Genomic DNA, 13,618 nt, shown 5'->3' with positions numbered 1-13,618 from the left:
CTGCTCTGTCCCTGTTGCTCTGTGACCCCTTTAGGCCTTTTATCACACACACATCACCCCATCACCACTTAACAGCACCACGAGGCATATTAGGTAATGTCGTCTTTTTGGCTAACTTCCTGTCTCTTTTTGCAGTTAGAAGTCCCCTCCCTTCTCCCTCTCCATAAATAGGGTTATTGCATGACTACTGCAATTTTACTGGCAGTTTTCTTTTCTTGTTTGTTCAGCCGGTTTCTTTGGCTTGTTCGGTCGTGTAAGCCGTTCCTGGGAGCGCTGGAATCGGTAGCTTCGCCTGAGACTCCATTGTCAGTCAACAATGAAATCCTGCTGCCTGCCCATGAAGGCGCAGATAAGACCGCCTCTGTGGAGTTCTCTCCCCTGATTGGATAAAGTGGGAATGGGATACCAAAAACCTTTTGTTTCCGTTTACTGCAGCGCATAGGGATTGAAAGACCGATGTAACTGACCAAACACTCCATATCAGTGATGGCTGTCGGAATACAGATCTTTTTAACACTTATTCTTACAAATAAGTGTTACTCACAGTGCCTTTAAGCCTGTATCTGACATTATGCAGACCCTGCATTAGAGCACAACTCTCGCACATTTTCTCTCTGGCTCTCTTGTTCTCTGGCTCTCTGTCTCTTGGCCATTTCCCCGCCACCAGTGGTGTGGGCAGCAGAGAGCAGTAAGCATCGGGGATCAGAGCGCGCCTCCAATCAGACCCACCACAGCTACTGTTGATGCTGCAGGCCAGAGCCAGAGAGAGAGAGAGAGAGAGAGAGGGCAGCACAGCTCACCAGCTGCCACACGGACCCAGCCTAGTCGAGGCCAGCACCCAGGGGGCCCTGAGGGACAGCCAGCCACTGTGTGTCATTTCAAAACCCCTGCATATCTACAGGGGAACTTGGAAGAGCGGGGAGCAGAGGGGGGAGGGTGGCAGTGGCAGAGAGCGAGACAGAGCAGCCAGAGGCCAGGGATTCTTTAGTGACACAACTTGTGAGCGTCGATCGGGGCCTGGGAAGGCCTAACTGTTGCTGACTGAACATGGGCCCATTAGTGCCATTAGCTGGGGGAACGGCGGGAGGGGGGACCGCGGCGGCACCAACCTGTCACAATCTCTCAAAAGATTTCACAGAGATTGTCAGGGTTTAGCTGTGATTTTTAGGAAGATGATGTTACACGGGACACATTATTAGTGCAATTGCAACGGGATTGGTGCAAGTATAATCATTTGAACCTCAGCCACAAATGGTAGCATCGTGTTAAATCTTTTTTTGCTGGAATCCCCGTGCCGTCTACAAGCTAAGACTTCTGTCTGGATTTTTCTCTTATTATGCTCTATGTCCAACTACTTTGGTTGACTTTTGTGTTTCAACATTTTCTTATCTTTTCAGGCTTTAGCATATCTGTTGGAAGCTGAAAGCTGCTCTGCGTTACACTTGTTGGTAAATGTCATCTTTCTTCGGGTAGTTCAGAGATGTCGCCTAACACTTGACCTCTCTTCCCTTTTATTTACGCTTTCCATCTCAAAATCCAGTCAAAGGAATTTGAACAAACAACCCAAAGATTCCGGAATAGCCTTCAAGACCTTGTGCTCTGTTTGCAGAAAGTGTCAAGCAAAAAACAGTCCTTTGTGGTGGTGGGGGGGGGAGCTTGCAGTCATTTGAGCGGGCCTTGTGACTAGATAGTGGCAGTAGTGAAGTGGTTTCCTATTAAAGAAGCCCTTGTCCTTGTGGTTTTTGGACATGATATTTATCAAACATCGATTTTGGAGACCATAATAGCATCCAACCGCCGTGCTTATTTGGGAAGTGTGAACCAGTGGGCTGTGTTGCCTGCCAGGCGGCACAAGGGGAATGCGCTCCTAATTCACATGGCGGGCATCCCAAAATAAGACGTTAACAAATGAGGGCAACTTTTAATTCATATTCTTTGACAAACCCATTTCAGGCAATTCAGATGTACATTCTTACCTGTTTGCAAAAATGTATCTTATTAAGTTGACAGATTAAATCCCATTACATTTAAAATGATCCATTGGCAACCATTTAAAATGATTTATTACAAAGGAAACAATGATTCCACTCGACACATCGGTCATGATAAGCTCCTCTTGAGGCCTATTTTTTTTAACAGTTCCGGATACATTTTCTTATGCAATAACTCCCCTGAGCAATCTGTAATTCTTCCTAACTAAGCCTTGTCTTTCACCATAACTGCCGGCCTTGACAGATGTGTTGATGGAACTGTCTCCAAGGCATTTGTTTTATTTTGGTAGGAATTGTGCGGTTGCTCTGAATTTGAAAAGGATAAACTGTTGTGAAATGATCAGTGATAACAAGAACAGTTGCAAGCTTATTAATTCCTGAAGTTTGTTACCGCAGCCACACTTTAAAAAGTGATATTCGATTTCAGTTTGAGTAGCTTCAACTTTAAACATTTCTGTTGGTCGTACATTTTATGTTTTTTGCAGACGTCAGGGTTACATAAAATCCCTATAAAAAGCCATTCAATCCATCCTCCACCTACTAACAGTAGGCTCCTAACGGCAGTGTCAGAGCTTGCTGACCCTGGCCAGAATCCTAATGCAGTATGGCGTTGTGGGGGTCTCATGGTCGGGGGGGGGGGGGGGGCATCTTTGATCACACCTGAGCGGCCCGGTCAGGCTGGGTCACAGCGGGCGATCCCAAACACAAGCGCCAATTAGAGACAACCTTCTGCATAAGTTCTGAAGACCCATGGGTGGGTCGCCTTTGCCCTCCGTGATGGACCCACTGACCCCCCCACCGCGCTCTCCTCCCCCACCCTCTGGAGTGTACTGCCTGCAGGCAAATCGCTCGCAATTTACCCAGACTCCTGCAGAGACGGAGGTCAGAGATCAAAAAAGTTCACCATCAGGGAGTCGACGGTGAGCGGTCGCTTACTCCGCCGCGGTTGAGAACTGGGCAAGCCATTGAGACGGTGACTTGTCTTAACATCTGCTGAACTGGGCCTTGTGACTAGCTCAATGCTGTACTATCTCTCTCTCTCGCACGCCCGCACGTTCCCTCGCTCCCTCCGTCTCCCTATGAATGCGGTTTTGATGAATTGATCGCTCTCTACTTTACTGCCACAGGGGACAACCCAGGGAGAGAGGTCAAAGGGCATGAGGAAGGTGAGAACGAAGCCCCTGAGGTCCTATTGGAGAGAAATGACTGACACGTCTTTTCTGAATGGCTCTTTAATGAGCTGGTAGGCTCAGCATTTCTTTTAACCGCTTATTGTAAATAAAAAAACATAAGTACATTAACATTAGGCAGTTTCAACATAAGTTCGTTAAAAGTGCTTATTCTCTCCCTTTAATCGACCCTTTAAAACTCAGTAGGCCTACAAGAGATGAATTATTACAATGGACCCTCCAGAGATTCAGAGGTGCTCATGTAACGGCAGTGGGAATATGACAGGAGTCGATTTGTCCTTAAATGTTTGTCCATAATGTCCTTCAATAAGTGGTATTTGGCAATCCATCCACACACCAGCTAAACCGTTGTCACTGTGAGGAGTGACACAACAAGACTCTTTATCTATTTTAGTTTATTTTAATTTCCAGCCTATTGTCACCCAGACCGAAAACCTGCGTGACAACGGCGAGTGGACCCAACGCCCGCCACCTCTGCTTCCCCCTCAATCAACGATGGCGGTGTTAAGACCAGCCACCGACCGCGCTCCTCATTTAATCTCTTTAATCGAGACGACGTCTAGCGGCGCCCGGCCGCCGCGTATATATTCTTAGCGCCCGTCCTGTTAAACGCCCTGAGTTTGATTCAATGAGCCAATCAATACTGCACAGCGGCGAGGCAGAGTGACAGAGCGAGAGAGAGAGAGCGAGCGAGAGAGCGAGCGTGTTGGCGTACTTTAAGCTCCTGCGACGGGCCAATCTCACCTCGTCGGGGCTTTACCGTTTGTGACAGTCGTACCACGCGCCCGTAGAGATGGCATCTGATTGTCAATAGGAATTAAGCGGGGGGGGAGGGGGGGGTCGAGTTCTGCAGATGGAGGGGGGGGGATCTGCCAAATGCCATGCCACCGTTGGTAAGCACAGGCATGTTGTGCATGAGGGCGGAGGCTCCACCTCCTCACACAGGACCCCACGAGGAGCCCAGGTGTGCGGTACGGAGCGTGAGAGAAGACGTTCTGGAGGCTCACTCCCTCACCTCCGTCAATCACGCAGGGTTCGGCTGGGCGGCTGCTGCGCTCGGCACAGAAGCGCTTAAGTACATGTGTGTGACCCGGGGCGACGAGATCACACTTCAAGTCACTGTTTACCACACACACACACACACACACACACACACACAGACACATGCTCCCATATACAAACACACACACACACACACATCTTTGAATTAACCGCCTCACTCTCCTTACCCCCTCTGTCGCCTCAGCTGCACGCACGCCTCTGTGTCTGTGTGTGTGTGTGTGTGTGTCTGTGTGTGTGTGTGTGTGTGTGAGAGAGAGAGAGTCTTGTTTTGTGTTTGCACGTGTGCATGGATGCATGCCTGGGTGTGTGTGTGTGTGTGTGTGTGTGTGGGCGATCAGATCATCCACCCTTCTATTGGGGTCATAGAGAGTTGGGTCGTGTCATGAAAGACTCAAAGGCAGTGGACCAACTCATCTTTAAACTCAATTAAGCAACACTGGTTCATCCAGAGTCTCCGTCTCTATACTGTCTGAGGCACACAGTATACTGGACACACACACACACACACACACACACACACGCGTGTGCTCATCCACGCCGGGCCTAACGGACCCTGTAGCGCCGTAGTGTCTCTATATATCCTCAACAGCAGTTGACCTGTCATCCCAGCGATCAGCTTGAGGTTACCGCTTGGCCCCTGTCTGTGGCCGTACTTGACGTTGCACAGTAAAGACATTGTTGAGCGATCTTGGCCACATCCACGTATTATGTTTCCACAAATTAGCCATAGATTGACATCGGTCAGCCCCCCCCCCCCCCTCCCCCTCCCCCTCCCTCTCTCTCTCTCTCTCTCTCTCTCTCTCTCTTGCGTGTCATCCAGACCCGATGGGTCATGCCACTTAACTTAAGACCCTCACAGCCCTCCCGCCCTGGCCGCCACCCACCACACACACACACACACACCAAACACACACACACACACACTCAGTGCAGTAATAGGTTGTGATAGGCAGCCTTGAGGTGGTATTAAAAGTAATTGCAGCTGAAGCCTCGTGACGGAGGCGGGTGAGGAGGGAGGGTGATGGGGACGCATGAGAAGGGGGGGGGGGGCAGGGGGGGGGGGGGCTGACTGCCCATAGAGGATGGCAATAAGCCTGGTAAGTGAGTATGAGCGTGTGTGTGTGTGTGTGTGTGTGTGTGTGTGTGTGTGTGTGTGTGTGTGTGTGTGTGTAGAGGTATTCGGGGACCAGGCAGAACAAGAGGTGCGGGGGTCACTGCCCTTAGCCATTCCTGTGATTTGACCCAAGAAAATACACACACACACACACACACACACACACACACACACACACACACACACACACACACACACACACACACACAGACACACACACACACACACACACACACACACAGCAACAGTTTTCTAATTTGCATACCTCCCCGGATAATTTGCATACACCACGCGGGGCAATTACTTATTATCCCCCCCCCTTTCATCTTATTACAACAGTTTTAATTTGAGGTGACTAATTTATTTAAACCTAGAGTGAAATTATCCAGCGTACCGCCAGAGAGAATTCCTGTCTCATTTGCCTAATGAATCAAAAAACATTAGGGGAATTTAAAACAAATCTGAGTGTTGATGAAGATTTAACAGTACAAGCGGATGAGGGTTTAATATCATTAACTTTGACTGCGGCTTGTTTGCCTCCCATCCGCCGAATACCCTTTTGAAAAAAAGAGTTGTTTTGCAGGTGCGCGTATCCGGCTAACCAATCAGAGAGGTGCACACGAACACCAATCAAAAGACCCCAAAAGATGTGGTGTGTCTTCTCTCCCAATTCTACAACTTTTGCTTGTGAAGTGGTTGTAAAATGTTGCAAACAAATCCCCTGTTTTTTGAGGGACCGAAGCGACGACCGAAGCGTTGCCTTTTTTTTTTTTGCAGATCGCGAGGCTGCCTATTTGAAGGCGTTCCAGTTTCCAGTCACGTTAGCGTAAAGCCGCCGAGTGAGGAGCCCCGCAGGGTCTCGCGTTGATTCCAGGTTTAGAAGTCAGTATTGTGTTATTCCCACATGGGCCTAGCTCAGCACATTCATGCCATGGGGAGTTAAGGTTTTTTAAGCGTATTCAGCATTGGAAGTAAGACCATCTCTGCTTTCAGGTTTCACCATGTTTTGTGTTGTTTTACACGTGTCTGTTCAGTGACTTTTTTTTTATTGAAGAGAAGTTTGCTGTTCACCTATTTTTCCGGGAATGCAGTTCTTTATTTTTTGGTTGAAATTTATGTTTTTGAAAAAGATGTGACATTTTTATTTTATCACAAACAACCATCATTTCCGAAAACAATCTGGGCAAAAGACCTAAAAAAAAATGAAAGATGATGCCGTAGGATGTTGTAACTGAACAGACATCAAGAAGGGATGGAATAATATTCCTGTGGTAATGTTGTCATGTTAAAGAGATTAGTGTGGGCAATACACCAGCTCTCAAGAATGATAGGATCTAGAGAAGGGTCAGATGGACATCCACACAGTGCATTACAGTAGCGTATTTCCTGTACTGCATCCAAGTTATCATTGCTGTGCAGGGACCCAGGAAGAGCCAGTCAGCTGTGTTTTAATGAATTGACCTTGACAGGACAGCATCGTGAACCAGAAATGCACTTATTATACTGCTGCCTGTGTTCAGGTTGTGAGTGTGTGGGGGAGGAGTTTGAGGGTGGTTGCATGTGTGTGTGTGTGTGTGTGTGTGTGTGTGTGTGTGTGTGTGTGTGTGTGTGTGTGTGTGTGTGTGTGTGTGTGTGTGTGTGTGTGTGTGTGTGTGTGTGTGTGTGCGTGTTTGGTTGTGCATTTGTGTGTGTGTGTTTTGTGTGTGTGTGTGTGTGTGTGTGTGTATAGTGTGGCTTCACTGCTGACTGACTTGATACTGGACTGAGGGCATGAAGCTGCAGTCTGGCAGAGAGAACATCGGTCTCCCACAGTGTGTTCACACACACACACACACACACACACACACACACACACACACACACACAGACACACACACCCCTGACTAAACATTGAATTCACTCACTGCTCACACCCACACCTTGTGTGTTGTGTGCAAAGACAATACGGAGTGGTATCACACTGAGACAATGGATCCCAATACATCCTGAGTTTTATATTGAATCCTCAGTGGTCTTCCCAACCTTCACGTGTATCTATCTGTTACATTTCATCTTCTGTACCAGTGGCTCCCAACCCTTTTTAACCCGTGACCCCATATCTAGCTTCAAAATGTTTACATTAACCTTACTGCATATGCTTCCACACAAATAGTTTTTACCCAATCAACATCTGCCGGTCAACTCTGCCGGTAAACATGATGGCATCGCTACACGCAGCCTGAGTGATTAGTACTAGTTTGCTCAAATAGAACATCAAAGAGCTATACCTTATGTCAGCCCCAATATGTAGAGTTCAGGTTGGGACCCCCTGTTCTATACACAGACACCCTTGAATTGAACACCCACAATTGAATGTAGATGCCAATAATAGAAGTATACTTTTAGTCAAGATGATCATCAGTAAAACGGGTGTCAAATAGGAGGAGACAAACTCAAAGCCCTCTGCCTGTGACGTTGCGGAGCCCCACTGAGACAGACACGCACAACCAGTCTGGATGTTGGTTCACGACGCTTTAGGAGATGCTCCTCATTGGCTGAAACGCATCAGTGTTTGTCCAACTTCCACCGCTATAGGGCATGTGTCGTTTGGAACACGCTGGTGTGTGTGAGCGTGGGTGTCTGGGTTTGTGTTTTACAGTAACAGCCGTGGATAAGCGGGAGGCAAACACAACGCTCAAAGGTTTGAAGTATGATATTTCTCCAAATACCACAGAGTGGCCGTTGGTAGAGCCACCAAGCATACCCTTCTGGCTCTGTGTCTGTGTGTGTGTGTGGCTAGCTGTGTGTGGCTGTGTGTTTGTGTGTGTGTGTGTGTGTGTGTGTGTGGCTGTGTGTGCGTGTGTGTGTGTGTGTGTGTGTGTGTGGAAATGGATTTGCACTTCATTGTGCAGAAGAAGAGCCAATGGGTCTTTCTTTGTCCAAAACAGCCAACCCAAAGGCCATAAGGCCCCGGACTGGCTTCTCACACACAGACACACAAACACTGGCCCTACAAGTGCTGTAGGGCCCTGCCTGCTAAGGACGGATGAATTGGTTGATTCTTGAGTGTGCACAGACAGATGTTTGTGTTCTGATGGGCATGGGGGGGGGGGGTCTCGGGTAAATATTATCTTAAAATGTATTGCCGAAGGTAAAAGGTATTCCCTCAAACGTTATTGGGCCGCAATCATAATCACAATGACCCCTAAGGGACAATAACGGATTAACAGATGATTTGTGCGTATGTGGGTGTGCGTACGCGCGTGCATGTGTGTGTGTGTGTGTGTATATGTTTGTTTGCCTATTCATTCATATGTGTGCGTGAATGCATGTGTTTATGTGTGTGTGTGTGTGTGTGTGTGTCTGTGAATGCATGTGTTTATGTGTGTGTGTCTATGTGTCAAGGTATGCATGTCTTTGTGTGTGTGTGTGTGTGTGTACGTGGGCAGAAGCTCGTGTGTAAAAGGGTGGCGATAGTTGATCCCGTGGGGGGAGCAGCAGAGAAGGCATCCCTTATTCAGGCTGAATGTACCAGCGCATGATACACAGCTGATCGGCGGCCCCTTTGAAAGACACACGACCAGAGGCGCTGTGAAATCCACATTCGGAGGCCCAGGGTTTTTTCCGAGTGCGGCGAGGCAAAACAACAAAGTCATCACTGTGTTTCATCTGCCTGTTGACGAGGCCTCCACCGTTGTGCTGAGGATAAGCCCCCCTTCACCCCCCCCCCCCCACACACACACACACACACACACACAAAGGGCAAGAGTTGCACACTGCTCACCGCAGTAGTGTGATATCTCCATCAATCTTCGGGGAGACATTATCAGGCTTCTTCTTCCCCAAATCTCGAAACTCGTAAAATAAAAAAATATATATATCGTCAATATGCCGCCACTGCCTCTTTGATGTTAGGCCTCGAGGACATTCCACACACACACACACACACACACACACACACACACACACACACACACATGCAAAAACACACGCAAACACATACACAGACACTGCCTTGAGGGTGGAAGAGGTCGGGCGAGCGAGGGATGAATGATGCGGGGATGGATGCGGGGGTATGAGCGCCGGCGAGGGGGCAGCGGGTCCTCATGGGCGTGGCCCCCTGGTGGGGTGCTGATGTCCTCCACAATAGCTCCAGTATGTGGCAGTTAGCTCTGGGCTGGAGAGTACTGACACACACACACACACACACACACACACACACAGGTATGCATGAATCTATATGACTCCCGTGCACACGTACGCACACACTTAGCTGTGACATATACCGTGAGACACGTGCATGCATATGCACATGTAGACGCACGTGCACGTGAGTCACACATGTAAGTGACTCACGTAACGCCAGATCATCAATTTATCATTTATTAAATCCATCACAATCTCTTGCTTTCAGACACGGACACGCCACTGCCGTGCACGCATTCCACTCGGAGTGCAGTCGTAAACAAGAACACCCACATCGACTCGTACTTAAAATTAGACACACACTCACACATTTATGTATACACACACACACACACACACACACACAGAGTTCCCCCGAAGGGAGGGAAAGTTTTGCCTGCTTGACAGTGCCCGAGGACAGCGCTTGTGACTTCCAGGGCTGTCATGCTGCTCTTTACAGCTCTCATTCATCACTTTAACCTCAGGGACAACACTAGCATGTGATAGCCACACAAAGCTACACAAAGACACAGACCCACACAGCGCTGGGGATGCAAGTTGGTTAACACACAAGCAAATACTTCAGCACACGCACACACACACACACACACACATGCACAGATGTACACTGAGGGAGAAAGTGAGGGAGAGACAGAGAGAGAAAGAGAGAGAGAGGGAGATATAATGTGGTACGAGTCCTAATGCCATTCCACACTCTGTTCAAGTCTTGACCTTGAATATCCTTGATCCTTGATAGATAGAAATCTAAATCTAAATCTAAATTCACATACCGTTTACCGTTTTCAACGTGTTTTGCGGATATTATGGGAATAATATTGGGTATAAATCGCATTTTCTTTGGACAGCAGTAGATTTTAATCATCAACACAGTTGAGGGGGACCACAAGACAAACCCAGGGAACAAGCCCCCCCACTCAGCGTCGAGTATTTCTCATGAAGATGGAAAAACCTTCTACTATTTAGACTGAAACTTGATCCTTACAGCCCTGTAAGTGTGACTTGTCCAGCCAGTTGGGTTTGGTGCCGTAGCTTGTGACACAGTGTGAAAGACCGTGCCCGCAAACCTTCCATTACACACCCAATGCTTCCCCCGCACAGCGTTTGTGTTCCTATGGGGCCGCCGTCGCATCACTGTCAAGATAAGCTGCAGTTTAGTCAAAGACATCAGCAGAGCTCCTCCAGGGACGCACATCAGTGGGGGGGGGGGGGGGGGGGGAGAGGGGAGAGGATGAGTGGGGGAGAGAAGAGGAGAGGGGTGGTGAGGAGAGTGGAGATGAGAGGGGAGGAGAGGATAAGATAAGAGAGAAGAGGAGAGAGGAGACGTAGGAGAGGAGATTAGAGGCAAGGGAAGAATAGAGTATAGGGGAGACCAGGGGAGAGGAGAGAAGAGGACAGATGAGACAGTAGGAGAGGAGATGGGAGACAAGGGAGGAGGAGAGTAGATGGGAGACCAGGGGAGAGGAGAGGAATGAAGAGAAGGGACGGTAAGAGAGGAGATGAGAGACAAGGGAAGGAGAGTAAAGGGGAGACCAGGGGAAAGGAGAGAAGAGGAGAGGCAGTGCAGAAGAGGAGAGAAAATGCACTTAACCACTTGAAGATGGACCTGATTTAATACTCACTAAACTGGGTCAAAGAGTATTTACTAATCCAACATTCTCCATCATGGACGGCTATCCAGATGGAGAGATGTTTCTGTTTCACGACTAATACCTGTTTGTCGAACCACATATGTGAAAACTCCCTTCATTGGATAAACAATAACAAAACACAATATTTGTAGTTAGGCATACAGCATAAATACATGCAAGCCGTCAAGGCCAGAGTCATATGGGATCTGTCAGTCGACATTGGAGCCAGTTATTTATAGATTCATTACATTTTGTCATGTAACCTATTTAATAAGGAGCGGTCCCCTTGGTTTTAATATTGGAGACTCTTGAAAAGCAACAGAGCATGGCGACATGACTGGAGGTGACTTGAACATCTGAGATATGAAATCCACATTGTTGACAGCTCAAAGAGGAATATTGTCTGTGTTCATTCTCAAGGATTGTTCTAAACAGTCCAAGTCGGTCAAATGTATTTCAAATGTGTTGTTATTTTTCTTTTCTATTTATGAACATGGAAAAATAAGGACAATTAAAAATATGTATGTACCATAAAAAATATCAGAGTTGACTGGAGAGGAGAAAAGTAGAAGAGCTGAATTCACTCCTATGTTGGTCTGTTAATCCAAATGTGTAATGTGCCATTGACCATAAAGGCTGTATTGTATCTGTATTGTAATCATCAGTCCGACATCTAAGGACCATTTTTGTATCATATACTGTTAAATGTTGGGACACAACCTTTGTGTTTGGCGTAAACAGAAACACACATTTAAATTGGGGAATGGCTATGAGGCACTCACACACACACACACACACACACACACACACACACACACACACACACACACACACACACACAGACACACAAAATCACATATTTATACTTACACACAGATATCATGTTTATAATTCACACAAACTTGGCCAGTGAAGTAGCTGCTTGTAGCCGAAGGAAGATTACTGCCATGTTGACATTGCTTGCTGTGACAGTTATCAGCACTAAACTCCTGTCAAGTTTCACCCAGTCACCCACCCTCCCACACACACACCCACCCACCCACCCACCCACACACACACCCACCCACACACACCCCCCCACACACACACACACACACACACACACACACACACACAACCATACACACATGCATTCCCAGGCACAACCATACACACATCAAAGCGTGCACACACATACACACCCACACACACCCACACACACAACCATACACACATGAATTCCCAGGCACAACCATACACACATCAAAGCGTGCACAAACACACATATGCATGCACGCACACACACACACACACACACACACACACACACACACACACACACACACACACACACGTCTGTCTTAGGGCAAGAGCAGGCTCTCTGCAAGGGGTCATGCTGTTGTCACACACACTTGGTAAGAGTGTTGTTTTTGGCAGTCTCAGTGTCCCCTCTCTCCCTCTCCCTCTCTCTCCCTCCCTCCCATCACTGTTCTCGGTGCCACCTCGCCCAAAGATGACCTGCTGTGGCTATTAGCAGGCCAGCATGGAGCAGACACATCCTGGCCTCAATGCATTCAGCCCTGGCTCAGACAGACACACACTCGAGGATGTTGTTGATTCAACATAGGGCGAGAGAGAGATAGAGAGAGAGAGAGGTCTACTTGGCAACCTTCTCGGTTTGGTTTTAGTATGGTGACACAAAGCGGGAGGAATCAGGAATGGCGGACATATTGCAAATTCCACATTCGCTAACTCCCGCCCAGCTAAAGTTTATAGCCAAGCTGGAACCATGATGGAACCAGGATAGAACCGAGATGGCTGTACGGGAAAGATTTTGTTAAAGTCTGTACAATAATTTATAATTCTTTAAGTATTGAGGACAAACACGAGCTAACCTAAATGGCTATGACTCTTACACTAAATGTGATGATTATTACATTCCCATGAATGAAACACAAATATATTTAATGCCAACATGATTGCAGAAAGATCTGTTATTAAGCACCATGGTAAACATTGAGATGCTCCATTAATGTCTTTAAAACCAATATGTGTTGTTATCCAACACAATAACTTACATTGTTCTTGATATATCAGTTCCCAAATCTTAAAAAACAATCAGCACTGTGGCACGTTTGGCATCGGGGAACCAATATATTGGTTTCCTCAAATATAAATAAGACGCGTCACATATTCAAAGTCGTCTTTGACCAGGTCTGCTGACAATCACGGTCTTGTTACCATGGAGAAGAAAGGAAGGGAAGTCTGCGCGGACGTGGCTGAGCATGTCCTTCTAACGCGGCGCATCATTCCCAGGTGACTGCTCAGGACTGGCAGTAATTGAAAATTTGCCCCTGGCACCTAATATATACGAAGGTATATGCATGCATGTGTATGTGTATGTGCGTGTGTGTGTGTTTGTGTGTGTGTGTGTGTTTGTGAATGTGCATCAGACATTTATTGAGGTAT

This window comes from Micromesistius poutassou (genome assembly GCF_964030765.1).
Source record: "Micromesistius poutassou genome assembly, chromosome: 11".
In the NCBI taxonomy this organism is placed as follows: Eukaryota; Metazoa; Chordata; class Actinopteri; order Gadiformes; family Gadidae; genus Micromesistius; species Micromesistius poutassou.
Note: the sequence above shows the minus strand (reverse complement) of the source record.